General features: G+C 37.1%; 1 protein-coding gene across 6 annotated transcripts in view; it reads left to right on the top strand.

Moving 5' to 3' along the window:
• The first annotated feature begins 3,922 nt into the window (after positions 1 to 3,922).
• AFTPH (aftiphilin) overlaps positions 3,923 to 18,944 on the top strand; it is a 64,694-nt gene continuing 49,672 nt past the window's right edge. For 4 of the 6 annotated variants that reach the window (XR_014018600.1, XM_081264802.1, XM_081264805.1 and 1 more), the window contains exon 1: positions 3,926 to 4,206. The gene's annotated coding sequence lies outside the window, so the exon portion shown is untranslated. Of the gene's footprint in view, positions 4,207 to 18,944 lie in introns of all 6 variants that reach the window. The other 2 variants (XM_081264803.1, XM_081264804.1) reach the window with 2 other exon arrangements.

The raw sequence follows: 18,944 nt of genomic DNA, 5'->3' as shown, positions 1-18,944 counted from the left end.
AGTGCTGATAATCAAACCCAGTGCCTCACACATGTGAGACAAACGCTCTACCACTGAGCCACAACCCCAGCCCCTCCCTTTCTTTTTTAAAAATGCAATTACCAGAAAATTACAAATCACATATGTGGTTCACGTATTTCTTCAATTCTTTTTTTTTAAGATAAGAAGCATCATACAGTTATAAATGAACTGCATGACCAAACCATACCCCAATAAATTTGGTGTGTATGCATCTCACCTATATTTTTATACTTTAAAAAAGTACATCTATAAACAATTACATACTGACTTATCTTTAAAAATTATATTTTATTAATTTTTAACCTTTGTTCACTTTTCATTATTTTTACAACCTAACCATACTGGTTTATTTAAATACTGAATAGTTATGTATTTATGAATATATCACAATTTATTTTATTCATTAAAAAGTACTTATTTACGGCTGGGATTGTAGCTCAGAGGTAGAACACTTGTCTTGTACGTGTGAGGCACTAGGTTCAGTCCTCAGCACCACATAAAAATAAGATACTATGTCCATCCTCAACTAAAGATAATTTTTTTAAAAAGCACTTATTTATTCAATTTTTTAACTGAATTATAAAATAATATCATAGGTAATTATTTAGAAACAAAAAGGACTCTGGGGATCATTTGGTGTAGTTTTCTTAAGGTATGGTTCACAGACCTTATTCCATGAATGACTGTAGGAGATATAAGACATTTGAATGTCTGTGGGGATGTTTTCTACAGAATAGACCAAAGCTTTCACTATATTCTTAAAGAGATACATGTGCTAAAAACCTGTGAGAACCTGTGATCAAGTTCCATTCTCTCATTTGACACACAAGAAAATTGAGGCAAATGTTAGGTAACTTTTAGAAAATCATGTAATAGAGACTATTTATAGACCTATTCCATAACATTACATTGCTGGGGTTTCATGCTTACTTATTTGTTGATTTCTTAAATAATATACTGAATTACATTTGTTTTATTTTTAGTGTAGTCCATTTTTTTCCTTTTAATTATATCCATTGCTGGTGAGGAGACGTTAAAATCAGCACATCCCTGGTACTGGTGGCAATGTAACTTGACATAGATTTTTTTTGGAAAATAATATGAAGATAATACATTCATAGCCTTTTGGTTCAGTTATTTATTTGTTTGTTTGTTTGTTTGTTTATTTATTTATGGTACTGGGGATTGAACTCAGGGACACTCAACTACTGAGCCACATCCTTAGCCTTATTTTTTGTATTTTATTTAGAGACGGGGTCTCACTTGAGTTGCTTAGCACCTCGCTTTTGCTGAACTGGCTTTGAACTCGTGATTCTCTTGCCTCAGCCTCCGGAGCTGCTGGGTTGGTTCAGTAATTTTTATATTAAGAAAAAATTCTGAAAATTGGAGAAAGCCACATACACAAAATATTCATCAAAGTATTGATTGCAATATTGGAATTTATTCATTTATAGGGAACTAGATACATCATGGTATTTCTACTCCATCAATTATTGTGTAGACAACTAAAATTGAACTTTTATAAGATGTTAATAGGAAGAAATACTTACAACATACCATTATGTGAAAAAAACGAATACAAAACCTAATTATTTTGTGATTATAGCCTTGTAAAAAGTGTTCGCAGGAGAACAACTAGAAATAAATACAAGAAATGATAATTGGCCATTTTATTTCCTTTCTTGATACCAAATCTCAGATAATACAATTAAGGTCATACTTAAGTAAGCAAAAACAATACTATCATTGCCTCCAAATGCAATGAATTTTAATAAGCATATTTCCCACAGGTTGATCATCTTAACAACAGTCACAGACTTTCCTTTTTTAAGTACAATTTTGTAAGTATTAAAATGCTATCTTCAGAATTTCATTTAAGAGTATCAGTTACAGTTTGGTTGATTGTACTCATAAGTCAGTTGGCCAAATAGCTACTCAAATCCATAGACAGAGTTGGAAGTTGATCTTTTTAATTGTTGCTTTTAAGAGGCTAGAATTGGTTTCTACATTTACCTGATAAAAATCATCATTTTATAATCACATGTTACATATGAAATCAGGAAGATATTTTCCTAGCAGCAGGGTTTTCCTTTTAATTTTTCTAGGTCCCCCCCTCCCTTTGTGTGTGTGTATGTGGTGTGGGGAGGGTTACTGGGAATTACCCAAGAGCAGTTTCCCACTGAGCTACATCCACAACCTTTTTTTATTTTTGAGACTGGGTCTTTCTAAGTTACCTAAACTGGCCTCAAACTTGAGATCCTCCTACCTTAGCTTCCCGAATAGCTGGGATTACAAGTGTGTGCCACTACATCAGGCAATTAACGTTCTGATACTTAAATTCATTAAACTTTTAAAATTCACTAAATTATTTAAAGTTCACTATTGAAACATTTCTTAATAGTCGCTGTAGGATCTTGTCTATCCAATGTATTTCTTATTCCAATGTATTTATTAGCGTCATCAAATGAAAACAAGTATGTGTTTGTCTAAAATAAGTTCATTTCCAGTTTCTACACACACACACACTTTTTTGTTTCTTTCCTTCCCGGTAGATAAATATTTATAAACTTTTTTTTTTCCAAGCTTGCACACGAGCTAAACCAGCAGGGGGCGAAATACAATAGGAATAAATTTGACAAGCCATATAGATTTTTCTCACTTTGGTGACTGAGCAATAACAAAAAATCCAGCGTAACCACAAAGCAATTGGTACTCAAATTTAAAGTGATGCAGTCTCCGTATATCTTAGAGCAATGGAGTTGTAAAGAGACAAATGTGGGTCTGTTTTAGCGCGCCAAGTTAATTTGTCTATAACATTGCAGAGGCGGGATAAACCTTGATGAACTGCTATTGTCCTTATCTTTCCCCTGATTTGTATAATTCCTCTACTCAAAGGGGTGGACACTTCTCTGTGACTTAAGGGTGTTTCCCATCCTTGTTTCTCTGCGTAGCTGTGAGCTTTGCTGTTTGGGAACTAATTAAAATTATTCAAATTACTGATGCAGAGGTTTTGCAAATGTGGGCAGAACGAGGACCCGACAGGGCTTGTAATTTGTGGGGTAGAACCCTGTACAATAATAATCCGAGAGCCCTATAGTCTGATTTTTACAGTGGCAGGTGTTCGAAGAGATATCATGCTAACGGAGGGGGAAAGGTTACAAGAACGCAAAGGATCAACTGCTCAGGATCGATGATGGAAACAATCGGTTATGACCTCTGTTACAGAAATGCGTTTAAATGCATAAATTGATTTGAAGGATCTATGAAAAACGACCATCATCTATACCTGTTAGCAAAATTCCGGATTATTATTATTTTGTCGAAGATGATCTGTTAGTTCGGCGGCTGGTTTCTCATCTTAAATTTGATTTATAACAATCACTTCTTTATTATTTATTAAATAACAGCTTCCTCTTCTGCTGTCTAACATAAAAAGGGGAAACAATTTAGACTGAACAAAAAAGTCGCTTTTGGAAGCGAAAGGGTCAAGCGGATAAATGCTGTCTAGAAGGTTTCTGGTGGAGAAGATCTGGTTCTGTATTTCCAAACCTTTGCAATTTTATTTGGAGAGCGAGAGACTGAACTCTCGTGAGCTGAACATTAACGTTAACCGGCTGAGAGGAACGCCAGTCCCTCGCCTGCAGCGCCGCCCCAGCGGGCGGCGGAGGGCGGAGGATGTCTATCCCCCACACTTCGATGACTCGCAAAGGAAGTAAAGGAAAGGGCAATTTGCCCGCACCCAAAATGGCGGCCGGCGGTCAGCGCATCGGCGCCTGCGCAAGGGTAAGCTTTCTGTGACACTAATTCCCCCAGAGTATCTTCCCCCACCCCCAGCACCCACTAGCGCCTGGCCCCGACCTAGCCACCTGCGCCCGGAAGTGACGTGTCAGCGGCAGCGGTTCCCCCGCTGCATGATGGGAGAGTGTGTGGAGTGGGCGGGGGGTCTCCGCGGAGGAGGAGGTGGAGGCGGCGGCGGCGGCGGAAGAGGGCGGAGGGTAGTGGGATGGGGGTCCCGCGGCAGCGCTGAAACTCCGGGTGGGCGTCCATGGCGCTGCTGCACTGACAGGGCTGGGAGCAGCCTGCCTTCCGCTCTCACCAGCTCCGAATAGCCAGTCCTTCCCCGGGGAGCCAGTTCCTCCCCGGGCCCCTGAGCCATGCCCATCGCGGCCGCCCCGGACGAGCCAGGTAAGCGCTGCCGCGAGGATTCCCCGGCCGCACCGAGGGATAGGGTGAGGGGGCCCGGCCCGGCCCGGCCCACCGGCCGGCCCCTCGCCCTGGACCGAAGCACCTGCTTGCCGCGGAGCCGGGGCTGTGGGGTCGGAGCCGACTCTGAGGGCCTGCGGGTTTCGGGCTCCGGTTCTTCTCCTTTCCGCGGCTGGTGCGGGGAAGCCGCTGGCGGCTCCCGAAGCGCACCGCACCCTCCTTGCCACCCCGGGCACGAGCCGGGGGTGTGTGAGCCGTTCCCTCCCTGGCCGCCGCTGTCTCGCCCTGCCCCTTGGTTTCCACCTGCCTGCAGCTCCGCGCCGGCCGCTCCCTCCCGACAGCTGTTTGAGAAGTTTGGGGCTTCGCTCGGGCTTCCTCCTTCTCCCTCCTCCTCCCTCGTGACAGGTGTAAACATGCCGGCTTCGCGGAGGCCTGTGGCCGGCCGCGACCGAAGTGTGCTGTTTCCGAGAGTCTTTTAAACACGCCGATTTCGAATCCTCCAGCAGGCAGAGAGAGAGCCCTAAAGCTCGAGCCTTCTTTTCGGAGAGGACCTTTTCTGCTTTCTTCTTGCACTACTCAGGAAATAATCTGCGTCTTCTATCTAGATTGCGTTCGAAAAGTTGGATCATTATTCTTCAAGCGCCCGGCTTTGCAGGCGTTGCGTCTTGCTTGGGGTGGGGGACAGAGGGTGAGCAGCGGTGGGGTGGTTCTTCCATTAGGAAAGTAGTGAGAATAGTTTGTTGTTGTTGTTGTGGGTGATGATGGTGGGGGTGGTTTACTCAAGTTATATAGCTTGATTTCCCACTGAGTTTTCTACTGGGGCTGAGGGAAGAACTGACTCATACATGTAAAAATTTTTACTGGAGTTGGGGGTAGGGAGAGCATGAAACAGAAGCAGTTGTTCCGTTTCAGAGTTCTCACTTGAGGATAACTATACTTATAAACTTTTTCTAAGGCATAAATCTTCTCTTCCGCACAAATTCCCTCAGAGGGATTTTGTTGGGAGGGGTGGGGTAGAGTTTTTTCTTGACGTTACATTTGTTACTTTCAGTTTAACCTCTTGGAATTAGAAATATATGCTGAACTATAGGGGAAACAAATGTTTCAGTTCTGTTCTGTTGGTGTCATTAGCATAGTTTACCTCCTTTTAATGTGGCTTGAGATTAAGTGTTGGTTTTCGTAGTAGGCATTTTTAGCACTTTGCAGAAGTACATTTGTTTAGTAGCCTTCTAAATTTTGTCCATAGAGATATTTCACATGAATTAAAAGGTGGATCGGGAATAAAAACTTCTAGCCCAGCAAATGGCATCTACTAGATGCTCATTAGCTCTAGTTGTTCCTCTGTGTATATATCAAATTAGGTGTGTCAATTGGTCTACAAAGCACAGATGTATTTTTAAGTCATCAAAAAGCTCTTGAAAGAAATTCATTGGAAGTCAGATAATATATAGGGCACCTGAGTTGTGATGTATTCTGATCTTTTGACTTAGAGACTATACTAAAAATAATTCCATGTCAAAACAAAGATAATGTGTCCGTAATTGCATTAATAAATTTTGTAGAATCTAATTGTCATTATGAAAAATCATATTATCTAGGTCAATCCTATTATAAAACATCATTTTAAATTTAAATTAGTTTTGCTTACAGTTAGTAAAGAGCTAAATGAGAAGAGCAGTAAAATTTGAGTGCCAGATAATGTTTTACTTTGTGTAGATTTTTTTTTTTAACCTCAGCAGGCAAAAAATAGTCTTTGAATAGCATCTTGTTGAGGAGTTGCCCCTTCTTTCCCAACCCTCTACCCAAATCTCATAAAAAGAGGCTATTTAGATATTTTTAAATCATTATGAATTCAGATCAAATATTTATATTCTGATTTAATGTTATCTACCATTTATAATTTTTTTAAAGATATTTTGCTCTTTGTTTCTTAGCACTTTCAATTCCTCCTTATGTAGGCTAGTGAACCTTTCCAGAATGAACTTAGTACTTTTGGTTTTAATCCACTTTTGAAACTCTCTGACAGTATGGGTTTTATGTATGTCATTTGGTAGTTAGTCTGTCCTCAAGCAGTATATGTTTGAGTGTATAGTTACACACAATGACAGATTCTTTTGCAGCTTTGTGTGATAATTACTAACACTGATGTACACTGCTTCCTATGAGCAAGGTACTTTTTTTTCTTCCCTTCTTTTTTTGTAATTGTTTTTCTTCGTAGTCCAGGGGTGTGAACCCAGAGCATGATGGCAAGTGCTTAGCCACTGTGCTATACCCCCAGCCCAGCAAGATACTTTAAAAAATACTTGTGAGGATTAATTTGTTTAATACTCACAACAATTATATAAGGTAGTAGATAGTGCTATCCCCATTTTTCAGAGAGGACGCAAAGACACGGAGATAGTAAGGAACTTGCCTAATGTCAAATGATTGGTAAGTGACACAGGACCAGGATATGAACCATATATTTACTGTAAATTGAGGAGTATGTAACAAAAGTCTAAAATCTCATGGAAATGATAAACTTTGTCATGATAAAAGTTACTTTTGGAGAACTGGGGAGGGTTAAAAGGTCTCGGAGGAGTTCAGGAATTTTCAAACATATCTTTACTATCTTCAATCTGAAGCAGATTTGGTAAGAGATTAAGATTTAACACAGGGCTGGGGATGTGGCTCAAGCAGTAGTGCGCTTGCCTGGCATGCGTGCGGCCCAGGTTCAATCCTCAGCACCACATACAAACAAAGATGTTAACAAAGATGTTGTGTCCGCCGAGAACTAGAAAATAAATATTAAAAAATTCTCTCTCTCTCTCTCTCTCTCTCTCTATCTATCTATCTATCTCTATCTCTATCTCTATCTCTCCCCCCCCACTCTCTCTCTCCTTAAAAAAAAAAAAAAAAGATTTAGCACAGCTGCTTGGTGGGTACTTGATCATTTGTTTTCTCCCTGAGTTTCACTATATACTTGAAATCCTTTGTAATTAAAACATAAAATAGCAGTCTTCAAGCATTGTATGTTTTAAAAAGGGAACAGGGAAGGAGTTGGTGTTATTTCTAACTTAACAAACATTTGAATTAAGAATTGTTAGCTTTTCTGGATTCCTCAGCATTGACTTCATTTGCCGGGGCTTTCCTCTAAGTGCTGCCAATTATTACAGCCTTGTATCACACTCCAAGTTCTATTTCTGGCCTTACCCTAGGGTGGGGGCTCCTAGGTATATGAATTAGACCTCTTCCCTGGGAAATAGAAAAGTTCAGGAACTATTCAGTGGGGAGGAAAACGGGAGATGGGGGATCATTCATTGCTTATTGGTGTAGGAGAACAGACGAAGAAAGTAAATTTAAGACTCCATCCTATCCTTGTCACTCCTATTCCAAATAACTAAATTAAAAGAAAGGCTTTCAGAAATAAATTGCTAATAAATTAAGGTTGTTCACATGTTCAAAGCTTAATTTACAGCACTATATTAGTGAATAATTACCAGAGGAATATTACATAGTAAATCAGATTTATAATACTGTAAGTTTATTTATGTAAATACTTAAAGTAAGCCATAAAACATTTCAACTAAGTATCTGCTAACACCATTATATTTTCTTCCCTTCGTTCTTATAACAGATATTTATTGGGCTGGGGATGTGGCTCAAGTGGTAGCGCGCTCGCCTGGCATGCATGTGGCCCGGGTTCGATCCTCAGCACCACATACAGACAAAGATGCTGTGTCTGCCAAATACTGAAAAATAAATATTAAAGTTCTCTCTCTCTCCCTCTTTAAAAAAAAATTTTAAAAATTAAAAAAAACAGATATTTATTGAGCACCTGTTATATGTCAGGCCCTGTTCTAGGTGCTAGGGATACTGAAATGAAAAAAAAAAAAAAGAATAAAAATCTGACCTCTTAAAGTTTCATTTTCTTTGTGTGCACATGCAAGTGCACACTCATACATGCATATTTGTGTTTGGGACAAATATAAGAGCAGTAAGATGGCAGATGATGTTAAATATCATGTAGAAAAAGAGTTAATTGAGGGGGATTAGGTGAGGATTGTTATGGTTTGCTTTTTTATATAGAGTAGTATTAGAGAGGGCTTAAGACCTGAAGGAAGTGAAGAGAATAAGGGAAGAGTGGTAGAGGCAGATGTATGCCTAGAATATTCAAAGACCTGTGACAGGAAAGTCCAGTGTGACTAGAATAGAGCCAAGAAGAGTGGGGGCTCAGTGTGGGAGACTCTTTTTAGAAATTTTAGTGACTTTGTCTTTTTACTATGTGAGATGGGAAGTTATTGCAGGATTTGAGATAAATCATGCTTTAAAAGGATCTGCTGGGGCTAGAAGTGTAGCTCAGTGGGAGAGTATGTGTCTAGCTAGCATGGGTGAGGCCCTGGATTCCATGCCTAGAGGGCCCCCCTCCCAATAAAAGAATATCTCTGACAGCTATATTGAAAATAAATCATAGAAATACAAAAAGAGAGGCAGAAAGATCAGTTAGGAGTTGGTTACAGTGGTAGAGCTTTAGGATTATAGGGACTTGAATCAAGGTAATAGTAGTAAAGATGATAAAGAAGTGATAGAACAAGCTGGGTGCAGCAGTGCATGTTTATAATTCCAGCAGTTTGGGAGGCTGAGGCAACAAGATCACAAGTTTGAGGCTAGTCTGGGCAACTTAGCAAGACCCTGTCTCAAACTAGAGGATAAAAAGGGTATAACTCAGTGATAGAGCACAACTGAATTCAGTCCCCAGTACTGCCAAAAAAAAAAAAAAAAAGAAGAAGAAGAAGAAGAAAAAGAAGAGAGAAATTAAAAATCTTTATCAGAAGCAGAATTGACATGACAAGATTTGACTTTTAGCCGGGCATGGTGGTGCAGGTCTGTAATCCCAGCAAAGTGGGAGGCTGATGGAGGTTGCAAGTTCAAGGCCAGTCTCAGCAGCTTAGCTGAAAAGAGCTACAAATATTCCAGAATTGGGGAATTTATGAGGTAAATTCCCCTTTAAATTTCTGGTTGGTAACTGGGTGATGGTGGGATGGGGGGGTATTGAGTCAGAGGATCCTGGAAGAGGCCAAAGATATATAAGGAAGGAGAGTTTGAGCTCTGTTTCTTTTGCTCTTTTTTTTTGGGGGGGGGGGGTTTGCACAGCCAGGGTCTCTTGTATGGTTGTCTATCACAGAGCTACATCCCCGGACTCCTGAGCTTTGTTCTTATTAAATTCAGTTTGAGGTCTTTGAGGAATTCAAGTGGAGGGAAGTCTAGTAGCAAATGGCTTGGCTAGACTGTAGAGATAAAATCTGGTAGTCCTAGAATGTGGTAATTATAATCTTTAGGTAGATGAAATTGTTTGAAGTTTTTGGGGTATGTTGTGTAAGAAGATAGACTAGATGAAACCTAGAAAAATTTATATACTTGTCCTTCAGTATCCATGGAGAATTAATTCCAGGGTACACACCCATATGAAAATCTATGGATACTCAACGTCCCTCATATAAAATGGTGTAGTATTTGTGTATAGACTACGCACTCCTCCCAAATGTTCTGAATCATCCCTAGATTACTTGTAATACGTATCAAAGTATAAATGCTATTCAAATAATTGATATACTATATTGTTTAGGAAATAATAACAAGAAAAGTCTGTACATGTTCATTACAGACACATTTTATTACCAAGTATTTTCAATCTGCAGTTTGAATTTGTAGATGTGGAAATTATGGATATGAAGAGCAGACTGTACTACTAATTTGGGTGTGTTTAATACTAATGAGAATTTTTAAGTTTATTTTGAAGACTATTTGTGTGAAAGTGAAAGTAAGGAGTAAGATTAAGTAAGTTAACTAACATGCTACTTGATTTGTATAATCAAGTAATCTTATATAATGCTTATTTGATAATTTGGAAACATTTACCTTTTTATTGCAGCAGAAAATTAGCTGGGCTTCCTAACTAACAGGCTGAGGGCAGTTACAAATAGGTACTGGTGTTTTTGCTACATTAATAGACCTAAGGAAAAATTATGTAATTATCTCCATAAATACTGAAAAGGCATTTTAAAAGCCAAGTCTAATTTTTTTCTTAGTACCTGATTTTTTTCTAACAAAGCAACTTAAATGAGAATTACAGGATAATTCTCAAATAGAACAAAATTTACATCAACCCAGAAGTCAGTATCTTCACAAAGACAGAACAGTAGATGTCTCTCATTACTATTAATATGAAACCTGGTATTAGTATAGCCAGTACAATCAGTAAGGAAAAGCAGAGACATGAGAATTGGAAAGGAAAAGGTTACTCTATTCCACTTTGCTTATGATGTGATAGTATACTATATAACTTCCAAGATCTTTTATTTATGTAAACAGTATTTGTTAGTTATGATGTATCAGCAGATAAAAAGATGAAATACTTAATAAGAAACTTAGCAATAAATGTGAAGACCCTGTATTGCTAACAGATTTTACTAATGAACTTGAGATAATTTAACTCATAACTTTTTATTTTACTTTTTTATTATATTAATGACTTTATTTATTTTGTGGTTCTGGAGATTGAACCCAGGGATGTTCTACCACCGAGCTACACCTCAGCCTGTTAATGTGTTTATTTTTTTAAATTTTGAGACGGGATCTTGCTAAGTTGCCCGGGCTGGCCTCAAACCTGTTATTCTTCTGCCTCAGTTTCCCAAGTAGCCAGGATTACAGGCGTGTGCCACAGTGCCCAACATACTTTTTACTATTTTTAATTGTATCTTTGTTCCTTGGAAAAAATATATTACCAAGTTTTTCAAGTATCATACTCAACTCTTTAATGATTATTTGAATATTCATTACTTTTTACTTCTAGTTAAGTCTCCATTCCTTGTACTTTTTTCCATATTCAGGTTCATTTTCCCATATCATAATGGAACAGCAGATGATAGCTGTCTCTTATTAGGTTTCAGAAGTTTACTTGAAGCACAGTGTGTTACATGGAAATAAAAAGCTCAGATTTCAATTAGATTACCAATGAGTTTGGTTTCTGGAAATGGAGAAAAGTATTTGTTGTTGCTACAGTTCATGTATTCGTATCTTAAGGTTCATTCGCAGAGGAAATATTAATATTTTAAACGTGGTTTTATTTTTCTAAGAATCCTATGCATTTAAATTATATTCATAATTAGAAGTGGAGCTTCAAAAAGGAATATATTATGTCATAAGCATGGTTAGTAGAAGTAGTAATTAAACATTTCTGAAATGAAATGCCCCCAAACTATGGATGTCTGAAATATCATATTTCAAGGATTGTTATAATAATTAAATTTAATCCTGTAAGTAAATTTTCTAAGTTTCATTTTTAAGAAAAATATTGAAAATTTAATATTGGGAACGCCTTAGTTTTGAAATCTTGATAAAGTTAAATTTCTTAATGATATTCTCACATAAATGTGTACAGCACAATGATTTCAGCATTTCAGTTTGAGAAATATTTTTATCATCCCTTAGAACTTACTACAGTGACTCTCAACTTTGGCTAACCATTGGTACCACCTTTGAAACTTTGTAAAAATTCAGATGTTACAGTTCATCCATTCTAATTAAAAATATATATATAGCCTAAGAGGGGAGAAAAACATGGAAACAAACGTGACTCATTTAATGTAATAAAAGAAGGATTAATTAAGACAGGCAACCTAATAACATAATGAAAAGAACACTGGTTTTAATATTAGAGCCCCACTTTGTATAAGAACAGATTATTTAGTCTCATTGACCCTGTTGCTTCATTATAAGTGATCTCACTTCTCAGACTTTACAGAAAACTTTATTCCTGGGATCTGAAGGCTTAATAAATGGTTTTTGGTTGTTTTTTATTTTTGTTTTTGTTTTGTTTTTTGAGTAGAAGTTGATTTCAGTTTGCAAATGGAGACTATAAGATATCCCTAGGACATCCAGGTAAATATTTTTTAAAAAGACATTTGGGTAGGCAGATCTGGAGGTCAGGTAGCTATCAGATAGAGGTGTGGGTATTATGAACATATAAAAACAAAGAGTATAGAAGATTTTGCTAGGATAAGAATTTTGCCAGGATAAGGCCTCTAGTGTATTTAAAAGTTATAGGGTGAACAGAAGAAATAGATCCATTGTACGAGAAAGGATTAGATAGTAGGAAAATCAAAAGAGAAACGTCTTTCAAAAAGGTGCTTTCTCTTAAAAGTACTTTTTAAGATTTTTCCCATTAGTAGAATAGTTTTATCTTTTTTTTTAATTGCTGTACCTTTTTTTACTCACTTACTTATTGATACATTGTTTTAGATGCTTTAAAAAAATTTTTTTTTTTTTTTGCTCTCCAAGTCTAGGCCAATGACCCAGATTTTCCATTTTTCAGCTTCCTGATTTATCATGAGACCAAAGTTCTTACAAGGAAGCTGAATAAGTGGTTCCCCCACTTGCTGGCAAGAGTCCTAGAGACCAAAAAAGTGGGCATTTCCTCCCTTTATCTCCCAACTGTCTTGTGTGTGCGTGCCTGTGTGTGTGTGTGTGTGTGTGTGTGTGTGTGTTTTCAGACTCATCTCTTTCATTGGTTATACCCTGTCAGCTGTAACAAAACCTCAAGGAAGAAATTATGACCAAGCCTTCAGACAGCTGGTGGCAATTTACTTACACAATCCCCCTCATCCTTTCAACACCCAATATTTATGAGTATTTGATGTTGGGGGAGGGGAAATCATCCAAGAAATGTGATATGTAAATTTCTCAGAAGGGGGTTGAATAGTGAGGAAAGACTTGTGTGAATTATTTGAATAATTCTCCTTTCTTTGAACACAGACATCAGGCCTTAAAATTCGAAAAGATTGATGTTAGGGTCAATAAATAAGTTTATGGAACCAGAAACAATATTATAATAAATTTGTAAGTAGCTTCCAAACATTCGTAACAACCCACACCATCACTAAAAAAAAATTAAAAAAAAAATTAAACCACACTGAATTAAATATGTTTTTCATACTTGCATGAAATATCTTTACACAACTTTTATGAATGGGACACATTATTGCAGATGAAATTGCTTAGTTTAAGAATGTACATTTAAAATTTTGATGTATTACTAAATTGCTGTAGGATGTATAAACCAATGTATACTCCCACAGTAGCATCTTTTACATTGTAGATATGGCACACAAATTTTTTTTTTAATATTAGCAGACCTAAACAACGAAATCATTAGAATTTGCCAAAATGTTCATATTTTGTGTAACGTGTTTTTTAAAAAGCTCCATCCTTTAAGCATCTTGCTTCTAGATTGAGGGTAGTATGAATTTGAAGGAAAAGAAATAGTGAATTACTTTTATGCAAAGAGAAAAAGAGCACTTAAATTTCATCAGATTGGTTTGTTCATTAAAATAGTGTAATGTAAGAATGCATTTTTTTCTTGTTAAGTACCAGAGGAAGGAGGACTTCTTTGTTTTAAAAAGTACCACCGAGAGAGAGAGAGAGAGAGAGAGAGAGAGAGAGAGAGAGAGACACAAAGCCATATTCTCCTCTATTTGTGTGCTAGACGAAATAGTAGCAATAATTAGATTTGGAATACTTGGATCAAAAGGAAAGAGATTACTTTTATAAACTTTGGACTAAGAACTATTTCTGGTTTATAATATCAATTTAGGGGGATCATGATCAGTTTTGAAGAAAAAATGAAATAGAACTAAAAAACAGTGAATACTGTTTGGTGAAACTTTTTTTTTTTAATGTACATTAGATCATAATGGAAGATGTGTTTCTCCTGTGTATCACGAAGAGGGTAATGTGTGAAAAATAATGTTTTCTATGACAATTGAATTCTAAAATTATTTCTAATCAAAGGTATTTGGTATGTTGCAAATAATGAATGTTATCTATTTTTTCCTTTTAATTACCGTTCAAGAAAAAGTAAAACTTTAAGCCAAGCAAAAGACACCATTAAAAGGTCAACCATGCATGTAATCCCAGCAACTCAGGAAGCTGAGGCAAGAGATTGCAAGTTCAAGGCCAGCCTCAGAAACTAAGTGATGCCCTAAACAACTGAGTGAGACCCTTTCTCAAAATAAAAAATGAAAAGAGTTGGGGATGTGGCTCTGTGGTTAAGTGCCCTGGGTTCAGTTCCTTCTATAGTTTTCATGTGGTTATCAGTACAGGTTGACCCACTCATGACATTATCTACAGACAGTCATGAGCATTGTTTTGGCAAAGTTTTGTTTTATGATAATTCCCTTCAAGAATGTTGTTATGGAGTTTTTTGTTTGTTTGTTTTGTGGATCATGTAAGATTCTATTTAAGCATGGTTTATTTTCTGGTTTCCTTCTGTCTCTTCATATGCCTCTAGGTCACCTTTTTTTCTTAATTGATGGGTGGTCGGAGAACAAATTAAAGTAAAATTAACAGTATCTGGCAAAAACTTAATTTGTAACATAAATCTGCTGTTCCCTAGGTCATATTTTAAGGCCTTGTTTTTGAGTCATAATATCTAGGATATTGCCTGTTAACTCAGGTAGTTGTAATTGCATTCGATTGCAGTTTTATAACTTTTTAGTAGTTGCTTCTGAGAAAGTTGCTCTCATGGTAGGTACTTATAATTACATGAAGAGCAGCACTGTCAAATAAAGGGTACTGCCAAGGACTTGCCAAGGTGTGCATCTTCTAGTTACAGACTAGACTGATGACTTTAGTTTTGGAAGTCCACAAAGTGGTTTGTGATTTGAATTTGGGAGTTGGTTTGTTTATTTTTATTTCTCAGAATATCCTGAGCTCTTGAAGTTTAACTCATCATGCTTATCTAGAATGCTAATTTAAACTGTACAGCAAGAAATATCTTTCAGAGCATGTCAGCTATTCATGTCAGCTGACTGCAGAACCTTCTGTGGCTAATTTTTCATGAAGTGCTAAGGAAAGTTGCTGGGAAGACAGAAAAAGAAGGCATGGGAAAATCAGTTGGACTTCTAGAGTAGGACCACACTCTTGTGACACTAGCTGACACCTCTATTTATGCAGAGAAATTATCCCAAACCAAAGCAAATATTCATGTTAGCAGGTCTGTTAACACACTAACAAATTTTTGTCCTTTAAGCAATGTTTTTCATAGCTTATACGTAAAGTATTGCAGCACAAAGGATTGCATTTGTTTTCTTTCACACTCATCACTTTTTACACCACTCCCCCTCAGAACACACTTATTTTTGATGGAAATTATATATTTTCTAACTTAATTTTGGTCGAGCACTGAAAGACCAGAGGTAGGGTTATTGAAATCTAGTTAGGGTGGGGGCTTATTCAAGAGCAGTCAGTAGAATTAATGCCCCAGCAAGAACTATAATAATGTATTCAGTCCCTGCTGTGAGCCAGGCCCTGAGGATGCAGTGGAAACTCAACAGAGGCCTCTGCCCACTAACACTGTCTTTTGAGCTCAAGTAACTTGTGGGAGCAATTTCAGTGGAGTGCTAGGATGAAAGCCAGAGTGTGCAATGTTGAGGATTGAGTGGGAGGTTAGGAAGTAGAGATAGTGAACAGATAGGTCCCTTTTAAGAAGGTCTGTAGTGAGAACTAGAAAGTACACAGAAAGGAGGGCTTTTGTTTTGAGAATAGAAGAGTCTTGAACATTTATGAGCTGAGAAGAAAGCATCAGTGGTGATAGAGAAATTCAGATAGCCCATGAGCAGCAAGTGAGAAGAAAAGCAGGTGGTCCAGGGATTATCTGATCAAGATTGTGGATGTAAGCAAAATTTTAGTGAAGAGGCCTGAAATCTAAGTAGTTCTTGCATTTTAGATTTTATTTGCATTGTAAAGTTTCAGGGATATGAGTGTGGAGAATTTAGAGTGGTTAATTTATTCTGCTGCTATACAATTGGAGCAGAGCATACTAGGGAAAAAATTATTTTGCAAAGGCTGATGCATATACATTCTCAATGCTGCTAGTTTTGGTGTCCTTTTATCAATAGTTAGCCAATTTACCTAATCAATTTCAAGTAGCTTTCAGGGGAAAGAGCTAGTAAATTCTCAAATAAGGTCAGTGTATATGACATGTTGAAGGTAAAACAGTTTCCAGTGTAAGCAGTCTGGCTGTCTTTGGGTGATCAACTTAGGTGTAAAGATATTTTCCTGCTTATTTTTATTATTTGCTCATATTTGATACTATGTGCATTACACAAGATATTTGCTTCTTGACATTTTTGTTGATTATACTTCCTTCCTCTTGTAAAAATCTTCTTTCTCCTTCCAAATTACTGTGGAAGCTTCAAAAACCCTTTTCTGAACAATTCAAAAATATTTTGGGGGCAATTCTTACAATTTTAATATTTTCTTTTAGTCATTTCTGCAGTATTTTAAGTCACTTATAAAATATTTGATTAGCTCATGATTAACAGACCACTTACTAGTTACACTACCTTTGATAGATTACTTACCTTTAAGCTTTTACTTTTATGAGGCAGGAGGATGGTGAATTCAAAGCCAGCCTCAGCAATTTAGCAAGGCCCTAAAACTCAGTGAGACCCTGTCTCTAAATAAAATATAAAAAGGGCTGAGGATGTAGCTCCATGGTTGAGTACCCCTGAGTTCAATCCTCGCGCGCGTACACACACACACACACACACACACACACACACACCAAAAAAAAGATGAGGAGGAGTACAAGGACTAGATTAGATAATTCATATTTGCTTTTCACATGATATTGGAACCTAACAAGCACTCAGTAAATAACTTGATATTGTGTATAAGCAGGGGATTGAAAATACATCAAAGATAACTTGTTTAACACCTTAAATAATACTGTGTATTATGTAGTTGATGACACAGACATACAGACGATGTCTATGATATCTTTTTCTTTTAAGTTGGCAAGTTAATTATGACAATAAAAAAATATACATTCAGCTATGAGCTGGGCATGGTGGCAGTCCATAATCCCAGCCACTCCAGAGGCAGAGGTAAAGGCAAGAATATTGCAAGTTCAAGGCCAACCTTAGCAGCTTAGTGAAATCCTGCCTCAAAATTAAAAATAAGTGATATAAAAGGCTGGGGATATAACTCATTGTTAGAGTACCTCCTGAGTTCAGTCCTCATTACCACCAAGAAAAAGAAAATCAGCTTTGAAATTGTGGAAGTTACATTAAGTAGCTTCAAAGTTTGCAGCAATAAAAACCTTTCTCAGTTCTTTAAGAGCATTTACTTTCAGGGGCTCTCTGTGTATTTGTTAGCCCCTATAGAGCTAATAGTCAAGAAGCCATGAAAATCTTTGTGACAGTGACATCATGGTCTTCTTAATATATATTAAAAACTGTCTTCATGTGGCTCAGAGGGAGGGCTCTTATGTGGTGGTTTTGTTTTGTTTTAATGATTCTTAAGCAAAGCAGGAATGTAGGCTGGATGGGAAGATTCATTGATAGTACATTTTGACATTAGCTTCAAATTCTCATAAGGATGTTACAGAAAAGATTTTGAAGAATTTGAGCTATTGCAACATTGGTAATACAAATCAATGTTATTGCTTATATGACATTTTAATTAATTTTTCTAAAATACAGATTTTCTTTCATTGATGCTGGGGGTTGAACCCCAGGGGCCTCTACCACCAAGCTACATCCCCAACCCTTTTTTAGTTTTTGAGATAGGATTTTAGTAAGTTTCCCAGGATGGCCTCAAACTTTGGATCTTCCTGCCTCAGCCTCCTGAGTCGCTGGGATTACAGGGGTGAGCCACCATACCCAGCTTCTTTCTCTTTCTTCTTCCTCTTTTTCTTTTTTAAACTTACTCAGATGATTTAACAAGTGACTAATTATAAATCTCAGGCATCCTCTGGCAAAAATGTAGTGATTTGTTTGTGTGTGTGATCCATTACCTAATAGTTTGTACGAACAGAGTCAGTCATATAACTTCAAATAAAGTTGTCTTTCTTTTCCCATTTCTTAATCACCATTCTTCTTAATTTTGGTCCCCAGTCCCACCTCAGTCCCTGTACAAATAAATTTGGAGTAAGCAGTACTGGTTGTAAGCTTTTAGCTTATCTCTGTGTTTGATTCTGGGAGATTTTTAGAGGGCCTCTTAGAGGCCATACCACCACCACCATATGAGACTCCAAACACCTTTACAGTAGATAATACTGTATGTGGATAAGAGGGTAGAAAGGGCAAGGGCTAATTCTCTTTGAGGAATGTGCAAATAATACCCTATGTGTTTCCTACATACAAAAATCATTTCCACTCCACCCTTCTTATAAGCCTTTATTCTTGTGGTCTTTCCTCTAACTGTATAGGAGTCATAGCCAGTTTACTTCGAGACACTTATAAAGAACTTTTAAGTTGGGTCTGGGGTTGTGGGTCAGCGGTAGAGCGCTCATCTTGAATGTGCAAGGCCCTGGGTTCAATCCTCAGCACCACATAAAAATAAATAAATAAAATAAAGATATTTTTAAAAAAAAGAACTTCTAAGTTGCATATATCTATTCATCTCCCCATGTTAACAAACTCTTATTGGCCTTAGAGATTATGGTCTTGGTCATTCAATCTTGGGCTTCAGATTTGTTTTGTCTTTAGGCCCACTCAAGCCTATGAAATTATAGTGCTTATTTTCTAGGGGTTGTTTATAAAAATTACTCTTTAGTGTATCTTTAGTTATAAATATTTTTCTTAAAGGATTTTCTTCAATGATCTTTTAAAATCTAGAGAGCCAATTAAACAAGTATTGACTTAAATTTTTTTTTCTTAGTTGTAGATGGACAGCAT

Source organism: Spermophilus citellus (genome assembly GCF_964194105.1).
Source record: "Spermophilus citellus genome assembly, chromosome: 13".
Taxonomy (NCBI): Eukaryota; Metazoa; Chordata; class Mammalia; order Rodentia; family Sciuridae; genus Spermophilus; species Spermophilus citellus.
This window is presented reverse-complemented; position numbering and strand designations above follow the sequence as displayed.